This window comes from Panthera leo, chromosome F2 (assembly GCF_018350215.1).
Source record: "Panthera leo isolate Ple1 chromosome F2, P.leo_Ple1_pat1.1, whole genome shotgun sequence".
Taxonomy (NCBI): domain Eukaryota; kingdom Metazoa; phylum Chordata; class Mammalia; order Carnivora; family Felidae; genus Panthera; species Panthera leo.
Window position 1 is genome coordinate 72,157,905 of NC_056695.1, and position 22,487 is coordinate 72,180,391.

The following is a 22,487-nucleotide window of genomic DNA, read 5'->3' on the forward strand; positions in this document are numbered from 1 at the left end:
ACAGTGTGGAGCCTGCTTGGGATTCTCTCTCTGCCTCTCTTCTCACACTCTCTCTCTCTCTGTCTCAGAAATAAATAAACATCTGGGGGAGAAAAATAAATGCAAACCTAACCTTATAACCTTTGATGTTTCCCCAATGCCTGCCAAGCCTGTTGGTACACCAAGAATCACCAAGAGGGACTGTTTAACATACAAACTCCTGTCCTCCACTCTAGATTCATCAAATGAGAATTTCTGGGTTTGGGACTGGGATCAATATTATTTAAAAGCTCTGCCGAGGAGTTAGCTGCAGCTGATTCAGCTTTTTGGGAGTCACTGGCTGCAAGGTAGTCCAGACAGAAACTTTTCGAGAAAGGCTCTCTAGCATTATTGATCTCTGCAGCTCAGACGGGGCCTCTTTACGAAATAATCTGTCCTCCCTCTCTGCACCACCCCCAGAACTCATGTCTCCTTTTCACTGTGCACCCACTATATCCTGCACAGACTTTTTATACTGTTATTATTCAAATTGGCTTACAAATCTGCGACATTGCCACTCCCCTGCCCCCGCCCTTTCCCCACTCCCAAGGCAACCCTGAGATCAGTTATCGTATTGACTTCAGTGCCTACCGGAGGACCTGGCACAAAATTGATCTAATCCAACTGATCCGAGTGCCCATTGGTGGGTGAATGGATAAACAAAATGTGGTATATACATGTCTCATTCAGCCAAAAAAAAAGAAGGAAATGTTGACACGTGCTACAGCATGAACGAACCTTGAAGACATTATACACAGTGAAATAAGCCAGTCGCAGGGAGACAAATACTGTATGATTCCACTTACGTGAGGTGCCCCCAACAGTCAAATTCACTGCGACACAAAAAAAACAGAAGGGTGGTTGCCGGGGAAGGGGGGGGGAGGGAATGGGGAGTTAGTGGTTAAGGGGGACAGAGTTTCAATTTTTCAAGACGGGAAGAGTTCTGGAGATGGATGGTGTGGTGGGGACGGTTGTCCAACAAGGTGAGTGTACTTACTGTCCCTGAAATGTAAACTTAAAAAGGGTGCAACATAAGAAAATTTAGGAGGGTAAATGTTATGTCCCGTGTATGTTACCACGATGAAAATTTAAAAGCAAAACTGAGCCCATGAAAGCGTGGATGGTCACCAGGCGTTTGTGGAACACCTCCAGGATCAGAACATTTCCTGGCAAGATGACTTTGCCAGAGACCAGCTCTATTATAACTTGGACTCTTCAAGATAATGGCTCCGCACATATTCCACGGAGCCGCCGATGGGTGACGGCCAGCTGAGGTTAGGCCAATACCGCTGGCTCTCCATCTCTCTGTCTGGCTCCCGAGGCTTGGCCCCTCTTCAGACTTCCTCATCCGTGCCTGTGGCCTCGGCACAATTCTCCCTGGCAGCCTTGGTGTGGGTCTGCCCCAGACTCCCACAGCCAGTGGACCCTGCCCCACACAAACCCGAAGGACTCAGCTTCCAGCTCAGGCCACCTTCTTTGGAAGAAGCTATCGGAGAGAAAGTCCTTTCTTAAATACGGCCAAGACCTCTGTCCTTATAACTTTCCTCTCTATGGTTCAAATTCTACCTTCACCTCCGTCCCAGTGGATTCTGACCCGGTTATTTCTGGGATCCCCAAGGGGGTCTCTTGTGGGCTTTAAACAGGCCCGTTTACTTGAGGCCTCTTGTGGCCGTCTTCTGCCCTTAAAGCCTCCCATCAGGTGCCAGGTCCTGCCACTGTTCCCACCACCAGGTACCAAAACAGAACCCCTGCCCATCCTGATGTCCCCCAGAGCCCCCAAAGTCACAGACTCCAGATGCAACTCTGATGGTGCCTTTGTCTCATCAAGCGTCTTCTGCCACAGAGGAGAGTCACAAGGGATGCCTTCGAGAGGCTTCTGTCCCTCATTCTTCATTAGTCCCCCAAAAGCCAATTCTAAAGCGTCTTTAGAATTCTTTGCCATTTTCCATCTCCAGCACACCAACTAGGCACACAGTAGGACTGCCCTGCATCTAACCCGTTTCCCGTCCCCGTACCCCCTACTCTGTCCAGATGATAAAGCTATGGCCCCACAGAGAAAGTTATTTAAGCAGAGCGATAGCCTGAGGCTATTAAAGCCAGGAATAAATCAGTCTCCAGAGAGCCCTGGGAAATCATATAGGTGCCTTCGTGACATTCATCTCGAACTTCAAGGTATTTCTTTTTTTTAAGTCACTAAGAAAACACGTTTTGTGTTAAACCGCTCACCCAACCCTTCACTCTCCCTCACTTCAATCTTTGTTCTTCCTTTCTGTTAGATACTAACTAGGTTTCAGTTAGAAAAAGACGGATGAAATCCAGCAGTGACATTGCTAGAAACATGAAGCCTTTTTTTTTTTTTTAACTATAAGCTGAACAAGTTTTTCCCTGAGGGCAAATGCTAAAAAAACAAAAAACCAAAACAAAAAAAAGATATGGAGGGGAACCTCCTATTCTCCTGAGACGGAGCACTGCTGTTCCTTTCCTACTGGATTTGTTACTCTCTCTGAATGTGGTGTCTGAGTCAGTCTTCTGGAAAAGTCATTACTCCTGTCTGTGCCTCTCTTTACTCCAGTGTAGAATAGGCTTTGATGGTGTCTCTAATGATTTCCAACTGGAAAGTGGTACCCGGTAAGCCAGGCGACAGATTCATTTTATCCATCCGTCCCTCCACTGACTCATGGACCCATCAAGGATTTACTGAGCATCACCAAGGTTCATGCACTCAACAAGTGTTTACTGAGCACCAATATCAAATCTCAGTGAACAAGAAAATAAAAGAGACAACAATCCCTGTCCCTGTGGAGCTTACACGAGAGTGGTGAAACATATGCATGGAAAATTGGTAAATTACATAATGTATCAGAGGGGATCGGGCCCATGAAGCAGAAAAAACCCAGCAGCTCAGGGTCAGGGAGCATCAGGAGGACGGGGACAGGGTGGAATCAAGGCTGCCATCTTTCTCTTTATTGTGGTAGAATATACATAACACAATTTACCGCTTAACCATTTTTTTAAAGTTTATTTATGCACTTATTCATTAATTTTAAGTAATCTCTACCCCCAACGTGGGGCTCGAACTCACAACCCCAAGATCAAGAGTCGCGTGCTGAGCCAGCCAGGTGGCCCTCACTTTAACCCTTTTTAAGCGTCCAGTCCAGCAGCATTAAGTGTATTCACATCATTGTGCAGCCGTCCCCGCCATGAATTTCCAGAACTTGTTCATCTTCCCAGCTTGAAACTCCGTCCCCACTGAACACTGACTTCCCCCTTCGCCCTGCCCCCAGGGCCCGGCAACCACCATTCGACTTTCTGTCTCTATCACTGTGACTCCTCTAGGTACTTCATGTAAGGACAATCCTATAGCAATTATTCTTCCACGGCTGGCTTGTGTCACTTAACGTGATGTCCTCAGAATTCATCCATATTATGGCATGTGTTGGAATGTCATTCCTTTTTAAGGCTGAGCAATATTCTGTTGTATGGATAGACCACATTTTGTTTATCCCTCGTCAGCCAGCGGGCATTTGGGTCCCTTCCACCTTTTGGCTCTTCCGAATCAGGCTGCTGTGAACACAGGTGTGCAAATATATGCCCACTTGCGTTCCTGCTTTCAATTCTTTTGGGTACATACCCGGAAGTAGAAGTGAATCATATGGTAATTCTACACTCGACTTTTGGGGAACGGCTATGCTGTTTCCCCCAACAACTGCATCTTTTCACGTATTCCATCAGTAACACACAAGGATTCGTGTCTCCACATCCTACCAACACTTGTTGTCTTGTGTTCTGTGTGTTTTCTTTTTGTAGACATTTTAATGGGTGCGATGTGGTATCTCCTTGTGGGGCTGATTTGCGTTTTTCTTTTTTAAAATTGTTTTTTAATGTTTATTTATTTTTGAGAGAGAGAGAGAGAGAGAGAGAGAGAGAGAGAATGAGAGGTCCTGAGTCAGGGAGGGGCAGAGAGACAGAAACACAGAACCCGAAGCAGTCTCCAGGCTCTGAGCTGTCAGCACAGACCCCGATGCAAGGCTCAAACTCATGAACTATGAGATCATGACTTGAGCTGAGTTCGGACACTCAACCAACTGAGCCACCCAGGCGCCCTGATTTGCATTTTTCTGGTGATTAGTGGTATCGAGCATCTTTTCACATGCATATTGCAAATCTTCTTTGGAGAAATATCTATTCAAGTCCTTTGCCCATTTTTAAATGGGCAAATTAAATTTGTTGTTGAGTTTTAGGAGTTCTTCGTGTATTGTGGATATTGATTCCATATCATATATGTAATTTGCAAATGTTCTTTCTCCTATTCTGTGGGAGGCTGTCATTTTAAGTGGGCTTCATAGAGAACGCATCACTTGGGCAAAGACTTGAAGGAGGTGCCGTTCGAAGGAAAGGGAATGACAGAATCTGAGAACATGCAGACTGGGGGATTGAAAAGAACCGAAAACAGGCCCCTAAAATCATTCTTAAATGATTATAGGGTTTGCCACTGCCTTAGGGATTCAGAATCAGGCACATATGGGGGCGGGTGTGTATGTGTGTGTGTGTGTGTGTGTGTGTGTGTGTGTGTGTGATTGCAAGAATGGTGATTTTTCTCCCCTTGCTTCATTTGTTCCCAGAAGGCCCTCCTTGAGAGCGACATTCCGGGCTCTCGCTCATGTGACTGCTCGCCCCAAACTCTCCCTGGGATGGACTGTCTCTAGGTCTAGAGGGCAAAGTGTTAGCAAATCCTTTTGGCCAGGAGTATAACACCATGACCTGCCATCAGTTTCATGGGTCGTAAAGATGGCCGTCTGCTCTCCATCTCTCTGTGTCCCACCTCCCTCCACTGGTTCTACAGTCAAGAGGAGAAGAAAAGGGTTATTATTTATGGACCACCCCCTGTCCCGAAGACCTCAGCAGCTGGTGTCAGTCATGAATGGAAGCTAGGCAAAGTGTCGTCATGCTATCCTTTCCCTGTACTGCCCACCTCACTTTTGGTTTTTCTCACATGCTTCATCCAACAGATGGTTCAACAAACCAGAATCCACTTCTCCCTTCTGTTGGCCATGGAGAAATGGAAGCAAATTAAGCTCTCTCCACTTGCCTAAGACAGGCCAGGCATCGTGCCTGGTGGTTTGCATGCCCTTATTCCGATCCTCATAAGAAGTACGTTTCATTATCCCCACACGAGGAAGCTGAAGTTCAGAGGTAAAGCTACTTGCTCGATGCCACAGAGGTGCTTCTCTCCAAAACACAGCCCTCTTCAGCACGCCCAAAGGAGTTTCCAGGGTTCCGAAAAGCTGCCTTAGGAACCACGGTGGGAAAGGCAAGGAGAAGGAGAGGGAGGCTGAGTTGTCAGGGTCCCAAGCCCACCTCACTTCAGCCTGAGCCACAGACCTTTTGATCCGTTTTGTATGACTTACTGTCTCATCTGTAGAAACTGTTAATATTCCCTCCTTTGAACAGTTTTATGCCATCAACGGAAGCTCACAATCCAATTCTTTATTCCTGACCAAGTGCCTTGAATCAGTGGTAGACTTTTATACTCAGTGGCATCGTGGGGTCAGGAGTAGGTTATTAGCATTACATGTGAACGTTTATTTGCAAACGGGTTTTTATGTTTAAATGACACAAAACATGAAGCTGTGAACCGCAGGCGGGACCCTAGGCCACCGACTCCTTTCCTATCTCAGCTCTCACTGTGCCCCAGAACTTTCCGTCTTGCCGCCCCTCATTGAAGCTCCTTGGCATGTGGCCCAGACCCTCAGAGCCATGGCTTGGGCTCCAGTCTCCTGTCCTGGAAGCATATGTACGGGGACATCTCACTGACTGAGTATGACATCACAGATTCATGGGTACCGGAACATCTTGTTCATTTCCCCCACCTTGTTTGAGAAGACATCCCAGGATGTGAATGAAGGACATCCTATGGAAGCTGACAAAGGACGTTGTTCTCTGCCCTAGGCCTGTTAGGTGAGGGCAAGAGGTCTGGGCTGGACTGATCGAACACCCCCAGGATCTTGCATGTGTAGGGAATGATACAGAGGGGCAGGGATAGGAGGTAATATTCACACTGGGTGCAGGAGACTCAAAAGTCCATCACTGAGCATCTACGCAGTGAAGCCTGTGCCTACCTGACGGCCCAGCAATTCCTCTGGAATTGCGACATCTAAGAAAAATTAACGCACACGTCCACCAAAAGACAGGTGCAAGCCATTATCACAGCAGCAGTGCTCATCATAATCAAAAACTAGAAACAATCCATAAAAAAATAGAATGAGCGAGACGTTTTGGTAAAATTATACCAGAGAGTGTGATACTGCAGTGAAAACAAAGAAACTATGAACTATTATCACCGGCAACCACATGGAAACATCTCACAGATACAATGAGAGAGCGAGCGAGCGAGCGAGCGAGCAAGAGATGTTGGCAGTCCTGGTGGTTGCACTTGAACCAGACAATGATGACAGGCTCTTGGCAGTGTTCTCAGCTGCCCAGATTTCCGTGGTTCTGATGTTGGAGCCACATTCCCCGCCCCCAGCCTGCATGTGGATCCTTGAACCACCTGCTATCCTGCCAGTAAATTCCTTTTACATTCATGTGAGCTCTAGTCTCTTGCTTTGTTGGTGACCCAAGCCCTCTTCTAGCATGTAACCTAGAGCTGGAAAGTAGCAGCAAATAAAACAATAAATGTGATTGCACTTTGTCAATTATAAAGAACCAAGAGACGTGAAAGGCATTATTATTAATTTTAAAAAGGCAAAGGAAATGGGTGTTTGAAATGCTCAGTTGGTTTGAAACATTGAAATCATCTAAAACCATGCTTTACAAGGCTGCCTAATTGCAAAAAGCTATAAACCCTCTTGGGAAAACAACCATTAAAAAAAGCATGACATTTCAAAATGTGATACAAGTCAGGACCAACTAGCTCATGATGGTTATTGTAGCAGAATCGTTATTTTGGTTTAATGGGACACTTTAAAAATACAATTAGATCTTTCGACTCTGGAAGAATAAAAACACATAATGAAATGAAAATAGCAGGTATATCGGAAGATAATGTTACATAAGGAAATTATTTTGGTGAACTTTCTTTGAGTCAGGATGGTTCATAATTGTGTAAGTAGATACTTCAATTTAAACATGAAATGCAGTAAATTAGTCAAGTAACAAAAAAAGCATCTCTCTCTCTCTCTCTCTGGTATTTCTCAATGAAATACATTAACGATTAGTGTTTTCTCGAGTTGTGTAAGTTGATAGCCTGATGTCTGCACACATTTCCTCTTCGTTTGCAAAGTGAACGTTCAGGGTACTGGTTCTTTTACAGCAGATGACCTTTCCATGAGGTCTGGGTCTCCTGGAGACCTCATGTCCCATCATGGCCTTGGCTCCCTAGAGGCTCCTGAGTGGCCGCGTCAACAGTGCATTGTGGGAACTGCTCATGGAGTTGCTGGGATACATGGAAGGGCCTTTGCAGGGTACATTGGCTTCCGTGTCAGAATCTCAGACTGATGCGTTCTCTCTGGGACCAGAATGGGTCTTCTATTCCTTCCTCCTGCCATGTTTGTTTAGCTGTTCCGGTCAGGATCTGCGTTGGGCAGAGGTGGCTAATTAATTCGCTGGAGGTTAAACACCCAGGGGTAGTTCTACCATTCACACCTATACCGCCTCACCTGAGACTCCCAACAACCCTAGTGCTAGATATTGGGTATCAGCCCCTTTTTGCAAGCGAGAAATCTAGAGGGGGTTGGTCACGTGTCCAAGACCTGGAGGCTAGCGGCGAAAGCAGGATCAAACTCAGGTTCAGGACCAACCAGATGATTTGCGGGGCTTAGTGCAAAATGAAGATGTGGGACCTCTGTTTAAAAATTGTGAAGAAATTCGAGACGGTGACAGCAGAGTGTTAAACCAAGGGCAGGACCCTGCTGAGCGCCTGCGTTCATGTGACCGCGCAGCCTGCCCTGCTCAGGTTAGGTGGGTTCCAGACCCCAACTCTTTCAAGAATGGCAGTGGGGTTTGAGAGGGGCGCCTCTCTTCCTTGCCAGAGTTCTAAGCTAATGGAGAGAACCGAACTCTCAGGCCAGTGGTGACAAAAACACCAACTTCGTTCTGGATGAAGCTGAGGCTGGAGATTGTGGCATACGTATGCAGCCAAAGTGGGTTGCCTACTTCTGGACCCAGACTGAGGGAGTTCTCCCCAGTGGCTCTAGGGAAGGGAAGCTCTCTCCTAGGGGAGACAGAGCCTTTACGGCTCAGCTGCTGGCATGGCCAGCGGCATAACGGAACCGGTTCTCCACAGACGGATGGATCCCAAGGAAGAAGAGAGAAGCCATTTTTCAGATGGTTGACCCACATATCCCAGTCACGTCCCCCAAACTCACTAGTTAAGGGACGTCACTTCTCCCCCCTTGGGAAGGAGTCATTGAGGGGGCAGCGAGAACTGAGGGGGCAGTAAGGGGGCAACAGGGGGCACTCTGTTAAGTCTTTACCCCTGAGTATAGTGGGCTCTTCTAAAATGGCTCTCCAAGGGGCTCCTGGGTGGCTCAGTCGGTTAAGCGTCCGACTTCAGCTCAGGTCACGATCTCACGGTCCGTGAGTTCGAGCCCCGCGTCGGGCTGTGGGCTGATGGCTCAGAGCCTGGAGCCTGCTTCTGATTCTGTGTCTCCCTCTCTCTCTCTGCCCCTCCCCTGTTCATGCTCTGTCTCTCTCTGTCTCAAAAATAAATAAACGTTAAAAAAAATAAAAAAATAAAAATGGCTCTCCAAGATCCCTAGGTTAAACCTGGAGTTTAACCGCTCGCCTGGAGTGGGGGCTGGACCCAGTGACCGGTGTCTAACAGAAGTGACTAGATGTCATTTCCATGGTTAGGTTACACATGATTGTGACTTCAGTCTTACTCTCTCCCCTTCTCACTTGATCATCAGTGGAGCCGGCTGCCATGTTATGAGCTGTTTGTGGACGGGTGATGTACCATTGGCAGCCTCGCCCAATGGCCAGCAAGAAGCTGAGTCTCTCATTCTGACAGCCTCGGGGATCTGAAATCTATCAACAACCATGTGAGTGAGTTTGGAAGTAGACCCACCCTGGGGGAGACTGGAACTGGCAGGATGTGTGGGTCAGCCGTCTGAAAAATGGCTTCTCTCTTCTTCCTTGGGATCTGTCTGTGGAGAACCAGTTATCTCTCCTCGAGAGAGAGACTCCTCCTCCTTCACCCTTCCTCCTCTTCCCTTCTTATTTATGGTCTCATTGTGTTTCATGTAGATGAGAGGTTTGCAATGTTCGTTATTGAGCTAAGGTGTACTATTCACAAAGAAAGTGATCATGGGTCCAGCTGCTCTTTGAAACTCAGGTCCCCTCTTCTCTTCCACACAATGCCTCCTGGGCCTCAGGTGACCTCTGAGGCACCTCCATGGAATGCATAGACTCTGTAGAACTTAGTTTGAAAAACGGGGACCAGGACTTGGTCAACAGTGTCATTATTGGTCTTTCTGATTAGACTATTGTCCCCCAATCCGTCTTCTCCCTTCCTGGGTGGTATGTTCCTGAAAAAAACAATTTGGCCCTTCTTAAAAACTGCCAAGACATCCCTGCTGCCATAAGATAAGAGCCCACCTCCTTCATGTTTACAGTCAAGGTGTTCCACAATCTAATCCAAACTGACCTGGCCACTCCAACCTGGAGAGAAGGGGAGGGAACCATGATGAATGTGGACACCAGCTGAGACACTTGTGAAAACACCCAGGTACTTACTGAAGTCTTGTACCAGCGGGTTGTTGTGGTCCTCATGATGTGCTTTGAAGTGCTGGGGTCCAGAGCCAACGGTCAAGAAAGAATTCTTGAGACACGTCCGGTGCAAAAAAGTGGTTTTATTAAAGCACAGGGGCCAGGACCCATGGGCAGAAAGAACTGCCCTGGGATTGTGAGGAACCATAGATTACACACTTTGGCGGGGGGGGGCTGGGAGAGGTCAAGACGACATTTCCAAAAGGGTTTTCATGTAGAGAAGACTGACAGCATCTTGGAGGCCTAGCTATCATCAAGCGAAGGTTGTTTTTCCCTCTACCAAAGCGTTAACATTAAGATTAGGAGTTCCTGGAGGAGAGTCGTTCTCTGCCTGTCTCCAGTATTTGTCAATGGGCTGCAGGTTATATAAGCAAATTTAATTTTATCTACATTTCCTTTTGCCTTCGTTCTTCACATCATTAAGGAGGTCATGTGGGCGAGCTCTAATCCCATATGACCGTGTCCTCAGAAGAGGAGCTTAGGACACAGACACAGAGGGAAGGCCGTGTGAGGACACAGGGAGAAGATGGCATCTGCAGGCCAAGGAGAGAGCCCTTGGATCAAAGCAAGCCTACTGATGCCTCGATCTCAGACTTCCCGCTTCCAAAGGTGTGAGGAAATAAACGTCTGTGACATAAGCCCACTCAGTCTGTGGTGCTTTGTTATGGCGGCCCGAGGAAACTCATACACTGGTGTCCACCCCAAAGAGCTGTTGTGTGCTTTAAAGGAGATAATGTGTGTTAAAGAACATTCGCTCAAATCGTCCACAAAAATTCAATGAGTGCCTGCTACGTATTGCTGTATCTGATGCACAAAAATACAAATGCAATGTTGGTGAATATTGCAATTATTAAGAAGAGACAAATCGGCAGGTGCATTTTGTCATATCTTTTTTTCTTAAAATTTTTTAATGTTTATTCATTTTGAGAGAGAGAGAGAGAGAGAGGGAGTAGGGAAGGGGCAGAGACAGAGGGAGACACAAAATCTGAAGCAGGCTCCAGGCTCTGAGCTGTCAGCACAGCTTAACCGACTGAGCCACTCAGGTGCCCTCTTTTTTTTTTTTCTTTCCAAAATGGCAATTGCAGTGTCTCATTGTTGGCCTGATTCATAAAGGAGCAGGGGGATGATATGGTTTCATGCATAATTATAGGGCTCTCTTCCCTCTGTGACCTCATAGCCTTACTCCTCCCTCAAGAGGCCATAAATCTCGCTCAGCATGAGGTCATCTGGCTGCAGTGAAGTCCCCAAAGATCTTTCTGAAAACCTGACGCTAAATAACCGATGACACAGTGGCCAGCAAGTCCTCCACGATACACATCTGTTCCTTCCAGGTTTCCAGTGTGAGTCACACACCGGATTTCTTTACCCTGAGCTTGATGCCTGGCCCGGGCAGGGGGCTCCAAGGCCTGGGAGAAGGGACCCTTTGTGGTAGCACTAGCCCAGGGTTGCAAGTTTCTCTAAGGACCCATTCTGTGCTTGGGCCATGTCGCTCCACAACAGGGGCATTGGGCCCCCCTAGAGACAGACATGGCCACCTATTCTAATCAGTGAAAAAAAAAAAAGACCCTCCGGTCCCAAGACTGATGCGTGCCCCCTAGACGAGCCATCTGAATTCACTCTCTTACACATCAATTCAAACAAATCGAATTCAGTGCCTATGAGGTGCTGGACGCAGTGCTGGCATTGGAGTATAAAAATGAATTAGACAGACTTTGCCCTTGAGGACCTCACTGTCTAGTGGGTGAGATACACACACACAAACAATGATGATGCACCCTGACAAGAGTTATACAAGAGGTAGACATAAAGTGCGGTAGGAACACAAAAGAAGTGTGTGTGTGTGTGTGTGTGTGTGTGTGTGTGTGTCTGTTAAAGCTGCAGATATTTCCAAGACACCATTGATTGCAAGTGCTTCTCTGATTTACTAATGGCTTTTGGGTACACAATCAGAAATGCCGCCACATTAAATGGCTAACATTGATTGTAAGATGCTGCTGAAATGTTAACCCTGTGAAAAGAATCCCGTTTGAACTCCTCTGCTGGAGCCAGGATTCCTGCACCTGGGTGGGGACTCTGGACGTCTGCTCTCAGCATGGGGTGAGCAGAATTCGCTTAGGGGCCCAGTTTGGAGCTTAGAGAGAGCCAAAGGCAGGAGGGATCCTCTGGGCAGGCCCTGAAACGTAACCAGCCAATGCTGGAGAGAGACAAAGGTGGAGGAAACAATGACCCCAGCGCTCGTTCCAAGAATACAGCGCATGGTTGTAAGAAGTACTTTGACAATATGCATATGTGGGTGACCTCCAAAAAAGCCGCTCAGACTGCCAACTGCCCTCCAAGGAGACTGTGACTGAGTCAGTCGTGGGGCTTGGAGTTTGCAAGGGTGGGAGCCAAACTGTCGTGATAAACGGAGGACAGGCTGGACCAGCCGCCAGCAGGCCTTCTTGCCAACCCACCCCTTTGCTTTAAATCGGTGCTGAATGGATACTTAAAAGGACATCCCTTTAAGGGAGGTGAGCCTGCCCAGAGGCCCTACTCTCTCTCTCTGCAGCTCTGGCTGAAAGGCAGCATTCCAAAGCAATGGCTGAAGGAGGCAGCTGGATGAAGTCTCAACCCAGAGGCTGGGCTCTGAGTAGAAAGTGGGGAAAAGTGGAGGCCAGTTGAGAATGGAGGGGGAGGGGCCCTGGAGCTGTTCCCCAGGCTCTGGAGCCTGCGGCAGGCTTTACAGGGAACCAGCCAGCAGCACATCCCTGGGCTTGGAAGGAGGAGCTGTTCAGGGTGCTGAGGTTATTTAGATCACATCCATCTTCCGGTATGTGGGCTTTGCGGTTCCTTTATCCCCAGATGGTAGACCGTCTTTTCTTCTCCCACCCCTTCTCCCTCTCTAAGTTACCACCTTTACCACGTGTGTGTGTGCATGTGCATGTGCGTGTGCGTGTGTGTGTGTGTGTGTGTGTGTGTAGGAACTGGGGATAAGGGGTGGAAAAGGAAGCTAAATATAGACCAGAAAGCTCACCCTGGTTCCCAGCATCCCGGAGACGGCTCTGAGTGGCACTGAGGGTCTTGGCTGATGGAGAGAACTTGACCATTGTAGCCAAGAGCACGCAATGTCTTGTATCTGCATCTTCACTCTGGAGCTGACCTTGTGGACCTTAGACAAGTTAAGCTCCGCAATTTCAGTCTCCTGGTCTTAATATCTATCTGTCTTGCGGGATTGTTGAAAGAATTAAATGAGATCATGCATTGTAGAGGGCAGTAAATGCTTAGTGAATAGTAGCTATCATTGTTGTCTTGTTATAATAATTATATTAATATATTCACACTGTGACTCATCGTTGGCCTTTTGGCTCACATCAAATCCTGAAATAACTACCCTGAGAAGTTAAAGGGCCCAAGATTCATGGATTTCCAATCAAAACAGTCTCTTCGCTGAAACCTGAGGTAAAGGGAAAAGGCTGAGGAGCCTCTGTTTTCTCGTTGAAAGATCTTGGGTAATTCATTTTTGACTTCTCTGGGGTCAGTTTTGCATGTAACGAATAAGGGCGGAGGTTTTCAGCCCTGGGAGTTTTGCTTGAAACAGAATAACTCATCCTAGAGGGTGGGGGTGTATACTGTGACCCCTTTCTCAGTAAAGGGATAGTTTGATGAGCGTACCTAATCACATAGGATTTCCACCTTGCTTCTCCTATCAAGGTCTGTTTCCCGGTGCCTATGACTGTTTCACAGTAGGTCCACTATGGCTATTTGCTGAGTAGATACATGAGATTAACCTATACATCCATGTCCCCATCCATTCAACGCGGCCCAGACAACATTCCTTAGCATGTGGATGCTTCCTGCGTCTGGCACCCTGCTTGGCCCCCCAGCCACTGCTCATGTTGAGTTTTTTCCCCTCCTGTGGAAACCAGGTTTTGCCAGCCTGGTTCCTCTAGACTGGGGGGGAGGGTACAAACACGGGAGAATGGACAGAGAGAGGCAGAATCTCAAAGACATGGGCAGAGAAGGGGAACGGACTCTCGCTTAAAGTGGAAAGGAAACACAAAGCAGGCAGGCGAGCTAAACTGGTGTCTGTAACAAAGACTGGGAGAGGAGAGTGGAGCGGGAGGGGGGACGGGGTGTGAAGAGGGACAACCAGCTGCTAAAGCTGGCATTAGACATCATGCTCGTGTGTGTGTGTGTGTGTGCACGCGTGCATGGTGGGAAAGAAGGAGAGAAGGGTCGACAGTGACAGGTTCCAGAGCAGTCCCAGAGTATAAGAGAATGGGGTGGGGTGCGGTGGAAAGGAGTTTGGGAAGCGTCCCTGTGAATTACACATTGCACTCCTTCTGTGTTCTTCAAGATACTGGGGCAAAGAACACAATTCCCTCTTCATTATATTGCTTGCTGGACCACGGTCCTTCCAATCTAATGGCACCCAGAAACAAGCCACACGGGCCTCAGGATTTATTAGCCTCATACAGATAATGAGAACTCACCACATGCCAGGAGTTGGGTGAGGATTCAGGGATGCAGAAAAAAAATCATGAAACAGTCAAGCCCTTGAGGAGCGCACAACCTAGAGGGAACACCGGATTGTATACGTGCACACACACACACACACACACACACACACACACAGGTTCAAATGCTATGGTGGAGAATTGCACAAAGTGCTATGTGGAGAGTGGTGCTAATCAAGGAGGGCTTCACAGAGGAGGAGGCATTTGAGCCAGGCCTTGACGGAGAAGTTTACTACAGGGGGAAAGGGTCCAACTCCCTGTAGAGTTCACAGCTTAAAAAGAGATATAAATATGTATCTGTGTATATAAATGTTAATATCATACGTAATACAGAATATGCTCCAACGAGCATATGAATAAGGTACGTTGGGAACACAGAAGAAGGAGGGTCTGAATCTGCCTCTGAGAGTCAAGGAGAATTCACAGGGGGGATGATCCTTAATCTGGGTTTTGAGGGCTTCATAGGAGTCTTCCAGGCGAAGCTTAGAAGGACAGGCATCAGAGCCTGGGCAGAAGGAGCGTCGTGTGCAAAGACTCGGCAGTCCCAGTCCCCCCATCCTGTGGATGGGCTGCGTGGTGCTCCTGTAATTCATCCTGGCCTCCCCATGTTAACCGTCTGGATGAGAGCAGCCCAGCATCGATTGTCACGAAAAGCAGTGTTCTTGGCGATGGCCTCATCGAATTCCTCTTTGGTAATGAACAACGTCACGTAGTGCAGTTACCTTTCCGGGAGAGTAATACCACCTGAATTTGGCTCTGCACATCCACCCAGATAAAAGCTCAAGTATCTTTCAAAGAAAGGGGGTACTGAGGGCAGCTCTGAAATCCCGAAGCCTCCTCCAACTGGCGAGGGCAGGGGGACTGTGAGAAGGAGCCTAGCTATGACCTCGATCTGGTGCCAGCACTTACAAGCATTACCTAATACGTTTTTATGTTTCTCTGGTTTCAGATGCCTCTCTCCCAATTGCTCAGATAACTGCCGTTGTAAGAAGCTAGAGGAGCCAGAGGAGGCCGGGCTGGGTCAAAGAAGGTCTCTTAGGGAAGATGGAACTTGAGGGTGGCCCTGTAGCAAGGGGCGCATTTGGATTCATTGGTCAGGGAGGAGCAGGTGACTGACCTTGACTCAGCCTTGCTTTGGTCAATGGCGAAATGGGCAACGTGGACGTTGTCGTGAGACTTCAGGAGGGTTTCTGAGAATTAAATGAGACAATATGCCCCTGCTTTAGGCTGGGAGGTAGACAGTACCGGCCTGACTTTATAGTTGAGTGGGTCGAGGCCTGCCACATAGTAGGTGCTCAGTAAACAGTAGTAGACGTAGTCACCTTCACCATTGTCCTCCTCATCCCGGGCGTGTGGATGGATAAGATACAGAGCACAGATCTAAGAGGTTTCTGACCGCTCTGTTCTCGGCTTTCCCCAGTCCCTAGAGTAGCACCTACACGTGGAGGGCAGTCAGCAGAGATTTGCTCAGTTAGTGGAATCCTAGCTCCTCCACTTACCCCTTCTGTGACTTTGGGCAAGCTGCTTTATGCCTGTGTGTCTCAGGTTCCTCATCTGCACAATGGGGATAATACCAAGACCCGTGTCATGAAATTGTTGAGAACAGAGTAGTACCTAAGTGCTCAATAAATGCTCCCTGTTTTTATTACTCCTCGGCAGCGGTACAGAGTATCTAATGGGAAATCCTTACGTCTTCTCTGTTACATGTTTATGGATTGGGGGGTGGTTTCCCATCCACTGGCTGTTACAGCATCCTTCTCTCTGAAGACTACGGCCCGAGAGCGATATGTTGACCTCTTGCCAGGAAAAGAGAGATCCGCGTTGGGAAGGCTGGTGGTCTGGGCAGAGCACGGGCGGTGCGTGTAGTGGTTAGGGACACTGGTTACGGGTGCTGTGAAAGTTGGCTGTGCCAATTGCTGTGTGGCCTTTGGCAAGGTACTTGACTCCTCTGAGCCTCAATCCTGCGGCTGCAAAACTGGGACTGCTAATGCCTTCATTTTACAACCTTGACACACATTGACTCACGAAATCGTGGGAGCAACGGACAGGTCCTGTGCTGAGCCTACTTTTGAATGAATGGCTTGCCCTCTGTAAGGTCCCCAGAGGTCAGCAGTCACTGACAGAGGTGATTTCATTGTACCATTGGCAGGTACCATTGTACCGTGCAGTTACCATCACATGGAGATTTGGGAGCTGCAGGTACAAGGTTGTTGGAGGAGCCCCCTTGAGGATTCTTGCGTCACCTCTCTCCACGTCGCTTTCCAGCTGGATTTGTTTTCTGCCAAGACTTTTTTTTTAAGTTGTGCCTCCATAGAATAGAGGCTGACAAGATCTCCCAACAAGAAACAAACGATCCTGCTTGCACGCCACACAAGGATACATTCAGGCCTTGGGTGTGTGGCAAGGATATGGTTGGCTTTGGCAGAGGAGGCCCTGACTGGGGACAGGTGAGGTGAAATCACTACCCACTGACTTCAGCAATTCACTCCACCCAGCGTTCGTCGGGCACTCCTCCGATGTGCGCGGCACTGGGGTTGTACAGACTAAGACGTGGTTGCCGCTCTCAAGGAGCTCACGGTCCCGTGGGCGAGAGGCGCAGATACAACTCAAAGCCCGGAAGAACATAGCATGTGAAGGATGTTGAGCAGGAGGAGTTCCCTGAGTGACCATCAAGGTCAAGGAGGCAGGGGCTCTTCCTCTTCTTGGGAAGGGTGTTTCACCTTTCCCCCCACAGATTCCCCCCCTCCAGGGAGCTCCCAGCTTTACTTCATGGATCACTGCATTTCTGGTTTCCAGAGTTTCAGCTGTCAATAGGCTCAGGGGTGCCCGGGTGGCTCAATCAGTTAAGTGTCCGATTTCGGCTTAGGTCGTGATCTCTCAGTGCAGGGGTTCAAGTCCCACATTGAGCTCTGCGTTGACAGTGGGGAGACTGCTTGGAATCCGCTCTCTCTCCCTCTGCCCACTCCTCTGCTCTCAAAATAAATAAATAAACTTAAGAAAAAGATACAGGCTCATACAGTCAGTGAACATTTATGAGGCCCTTGATTGGGCAGGCACATGGCAGGTGGGCAAGAGTGGGAAGGCCCTAGGAGACAGAGAGATGCTGGAGAAGGATGTTGCACTCACCCAAGGGGAGTGGATGAAGACCTCAACCAGGAAGACGATGCTGCCAATGGCGATGAGGGAGGGATTCAAGAGATCTGAGGGGGCAGAATCCATAGGCGCTGCTGACAGATTTGTGTAGTGAGGGAGAAGGGGCTGAGACCGCGCTCAGGCTGGGCTGTCTGTGGTTGATGTTCAGTGCCCGTTGGTGCACGAGAATGGCTTCCCAGTGGGTAGGCACCGTTTCCACAGGGCGGCCTGGGTACCACCAGTAAAACCTGCCTTTAGAACGGCTGTGCTGATTTTAGGCGGCACGCTAATATGGAATTAACTAACCTGAAAACACAAAGTGGGGAAGGTCGCACTTTTCCCCCCTTCATTCCTTCTCGTAACAGTATGGAGAAAGTTTCGGTTTGGAGTTAGTTAGGTGTAACGCTTTTCTGACTCTTCCTAATCTTCTTGAGCAAAGAGTGAGGAAGATGGCAGGCCAAGAGCCTAAGCAGGCAATGGTATTTGGCTGGAATTCAGCAACGATGTTTTCGTTTTCATTGTACCCTTGTTTGTTGTTCTTACTTTTTACGTATGGCATATACTTTCCATTTTTCTATAGTAAGTTCTCTTTGCCAATAAACTTAAATTTAAAAAGTGAGTCAGTTTGAAGAAAAAAACCATTTAGCAGATATAGCAAAACATGTACAAGTGTTATTTGGATCAGAAGTGGAGGAAACACATCCCTACTCTCCCCTCCTCTGTATGCTGTGGTAGAGGGTCACTAGAGGTGAAAGTTCAAAGGACAAGAAGCATGGAGTATGGTATTAATAATAGCACTAGGCACCAAAGGCAGATTATCCCAACCTTAGCCCAAGGGGTTAGATGAACAACTGTTCCTAGCATATTTGGCCTCATTTTAGAAATTCTCATTTTATTTTTCATTCACATAAGCTAATATTTCCATGTCCTCAGACTTATTTGGAGAGAGCAACTTATTCACACCAATTTCCAAGTAAAGAAGAGAAGGAGGGCAGAATTAGGGGACAGGAATGGACAGCTCATCGTGATTTATCGTGACATGGGGATTGACCTTGCTTGTATAATATTTTTCCTCCTGAAAAGCAATTTTACATATCATACTATATCATCCTAGTCTCTCAGCAATTGTGTTTGTTACTGAGGAGATGAGTATAAATGACTGACAATGGGTACATGACTTACACTCCACAACAGCAAAGGCACCAGGGGTCAGGCATGGTGAATATCACGTGCTGTATTAATATCTCATTCCAGAAGCATCCCTATGAGGTGGGGACTATTGCTATTACTATCATCATCATCTCTAATTTAGGGATGAGGAAATGATTTCATGTAACTTGGTCAAGGTCAAGGTCAAGATCACAGATCGAGGCCAGTCAAGATCCAGGATTTGAACGCAGGAAGTCTGGTGGAAGGCCCATGCACCGAACAACTCTGCTATCCCGGGTGGCAGTCGGGACTTTGACTCGTGTCCTATATTCTGTGGCTATACACATTTATTGAGCATCTACTTTGTGTCAGAACTCTGCTCGGCATGAGGGCTAGAAAGATAGCTAAGACTCAGCCCTTGCCACTGAGACCTCAGCATCTGGTTGGGAGGCAGAGAGACACAGACAACTCACATGACGAAGGCAGAAACAACATCAGTGAAGGCACAAAGGAGACGCATCGCTCTGGGAAGCTCTCACTGAGTGGGGGTGGCTGGAGTTAACCTTTGGTACGGAGTTGCCTGGTGGATGGACGTGGCAAGTGGTGGTACGTGGAGAGCATCCCCGGGCAGTAGAAGCCACAGGTGCAAACGGCTGAAAACCCAGATGCTATGTTTGGAACCCTGTGATGGGGTCTGGCAGGGCCATGCCCGTGGGCGTCAGGGGAAAGTGGCAATTGAGACTTCAGAGGTAAGCGGGTTGTGTTTACAACATCTGGTAAAACAGAAACATTCCCCAAATCCATCCCTGGCTAGGTCACAGTTGGTGAGATCTCCATGCATATATATTGAGAAAGCATTATGGAACGTTCTAGCAAAATGCAGACCAGCGAACACAGCCTCAAGGCTGCCGGTGGAAACCTGCAAGCCAGGAAACAGAGTCACAGCCCTTGAAACCTCTTTGACTCCACCTGAAATCAGTACCAAAAAGAGCCCCTCTTCTGCATTGCTTCCCTAGAGAGAGACCTGTGACATTTGTCATTTTTCCATCCCCCTGATGAGATCGTCGCGTTTAATTTCCACTTTCCCTGCATTCACTCTTCTTTGAAGAGAGTTAGTGCCAAAAAACCCAGATGCAGCCGTCCAATTATGCTGAACGCGGGGAGAAAATTACCATCAGAACGACCCACCAGCGAAGCCCCGTGTTTACTCAATTCTACGGCCCTGCAATATTCATCTTTGGAACTCATATTCACATCAATTCCTAGTCATTTTGAATAGAGTGATGAGCACGGCGCTTGGTATGCAGAGACACGGAATTCCAAATTATTCTTAGCTGTCCGTGACGACAGTCGACACCACTCATTCAGCCCTGACGGAGCACTGATGGAGCACTGAGTGTGCAACGCACTTCGCTAAGGGCCGGGAGAAGGCGGGGGTACCGAGATGCATTAGGCGTACCGCCAGATCAAGGAGCCTAAAAGGACTGGTAGGGGAGAGAAAAACTATAAATATCCGCAGCACAGGCAGACGGTGCTGAGGACCTTAGGAGAGGCAGAGAACATGGCTTTGACATTTAGAGAAAGACGATTATTTCCAGCTCAGGGAATCGTGAAGTCTTTGTGAACGATTCCACCTGAACTGACCCTCTCTGTCATTTGCTCAGCAAATATATCCTCGCTATGGGGACACGAACACGGGTGCTAGGGACTCACAAGGAATGCGGAATAAGGCAGACCAGGCTGCCCTCATGGAGTCGTTGTTTACTAAGTGGGAGGGGGCCAGATAACAGATACAGATGAAACAGGTAACGAACAGGAAAACTGGGATGAAATGAGTACTAAAGGGAAGTCAAACAGGTCGACACAGTCAAACACGCACGATGCCTAGGGCGGTTGGGTCTACTTTAAGTTACGTGATCAGCACAGGCCTGAAGAGAGAGGCAGCCTTGCAAGGGTTTGGAGGAACAGGCTTTGAGACAGAGGGAATTCTACGTGCAAAGGCCCTGAGGCAGGACTGAGTGTTGGGTGTGTAGCAGGTGTGGAGAGAAGGGACGTGGAAGGGCCTGAGGATGGGCAGATAAGCGGGCTAGGCAAGGGGTGTGGATTTTCCTACAAGTGCCATAGGACCGTGGGGCTGGGGGGGGGGGGGGAGTGGGGGTTGGCAGCACGATCGTATTTGGGAACCTATGAAGAGCCTATTGTACAGAAACATACTGGGGGCCGTACCAAGCCCAGATCAAGGAATAAGTGCAGTCTGGCCTTTGCCCCCGGGAACCATAAGCATAAATGAATCTATTCTTTAGCTTCTGGAGGTCTCTGAGGCAAACAGCCACCTGCAAGTTACTTCGTCTCTGTAAGCGTGTCCTCTGCGGAACCGTTCAGTATTCCCAGGGCTTTTCATTCCCCGGCCTTCTCATTTTCCCCCAAACCGGCGAGACGCCGTGGACGTACACCCGGAGCCCAGAGAGCATGTGTCAGCGGGAGCCTCCCCGTCCTTCCCCGGGAGCCCTGGGCACGTGCTTCTTGTCCCCTTCCCCTCCCCGCTGCCATGCACACACGCGAGCACACACTCACAAATTATTGTGGTACCATGTTCTGGGGGCCCTACACTTCCCCGCCGGTCCTGAGAAGAGTCAGGACTACGTGGACGGCCAAGTCCAGATAGATGCGCGTAGCCTCTCTTCTCCCTGGGAAGCTCTGTCGGTTTCCTTGCTGGAAAGTGGGCGGATCCCGGTTCCCTCCGGCTAATCACGTGGCTTCCCTCTGCTCTTTGGAGACAGAGGCTCTTTATTTTTCCCTTTTACACGCCGCCTTGTGGAGCGGAGGCCGTGTTTGCTCTGTGATAGAATGTGAGGTTGCCTTCTGTCGCAGACACCAGTGGATTCGCGGCTCAAGCAAGAGACGTGCTCCGCTCAGGTGTTAGCAGTTCAAGGCTGACGTGGCGCGAGGGTGCGGGCCGCTTCTCTCCCACGGCTCTGTCAGCCCTGGGCTGTTCCCGTCCACTTGCAGCCATGCTCACACTCAGGGGTGGCATGGAGGAAGGGACGGAGGGAGCAGGGCCACGACACCTCCCTTTAAAGTCCTCCCCTGGAAGTGGTTAGGACATTACTTCCTGCACCACTGGCCATCTTGCTTCCTATTGGCCGGCACCTGGTCACGTGGCCACACGCGGCCAGGAGGCTGGGAAACGTAGCCCTACCGGGGAAGGAAAGGAGAATGGCGTTGGGGGATGGTTGGCGATGGTGCGAGCACCTAGAATGGGGTCTGGCACATCGTTAAGTATTCAACATTCATTTATGGAATGAATAGCTAAATGCCTTATCATATACTGTTCTCGGTCCCTCCCGCTGACTGTGAACAACTTGAAGGCAGGTATCTCTGCCACCCCAATGCCTAATCCAGTACTTAGTACATAGTAGGTGCTCGGTAAGTGCATACTGAATAAATGCATGAATGAATGCCCAAGATGCAGTATTTTATTCACTCTGCACATCCCTCATCCTCCTCTTCCTCCTCCCCCTTCTTCTTCTTCTTCTTCTTCTTCTTCTTCTTCTTCTTCTTCTTCTTCTAGTTTATTTATTTGAGATACAGAGAGAGTGAGCAGGTGAGGAGCAGAGAGAGAGGAATAGAGAGAATGCCAAGCAGGCTCCACGTTCTCAGCACAAAACCCGATGTGGGGGTCCATCTTACAAACCGCGAGATCACGACTTGAGCTGAAACCAAGAGTCGGATGCTTAACCGACGGAGCCACCCAGGGGGCCCTGCACATCCCTTCAGGATCTCCATCCTACCACCAATGAACACTTCAAGGCTGGGGCCATCGACTTGTACTCTTCTTGGCCCCTCATCCTTGTGACCAATTTCTAATTGTGGCTTCAGCTCAATCAGCCTGGATGGAGCCCTCTCTGTGGAGAGTGCTAGCTC

At 48.6% G+C, this 22,487-nt stretch overlaps 1 pseudogene; it reads right to left on the minus strand.

Annotated features, from left to right (window-relative positions):
* Positions 1-6,772: 6,772 nt before the first annotated feature.
* Positions 6,773-22,487, minus strand: part of LOC122210610 — a 42,270-nt pseudogene continuing 26,555 nt past the window's right edge.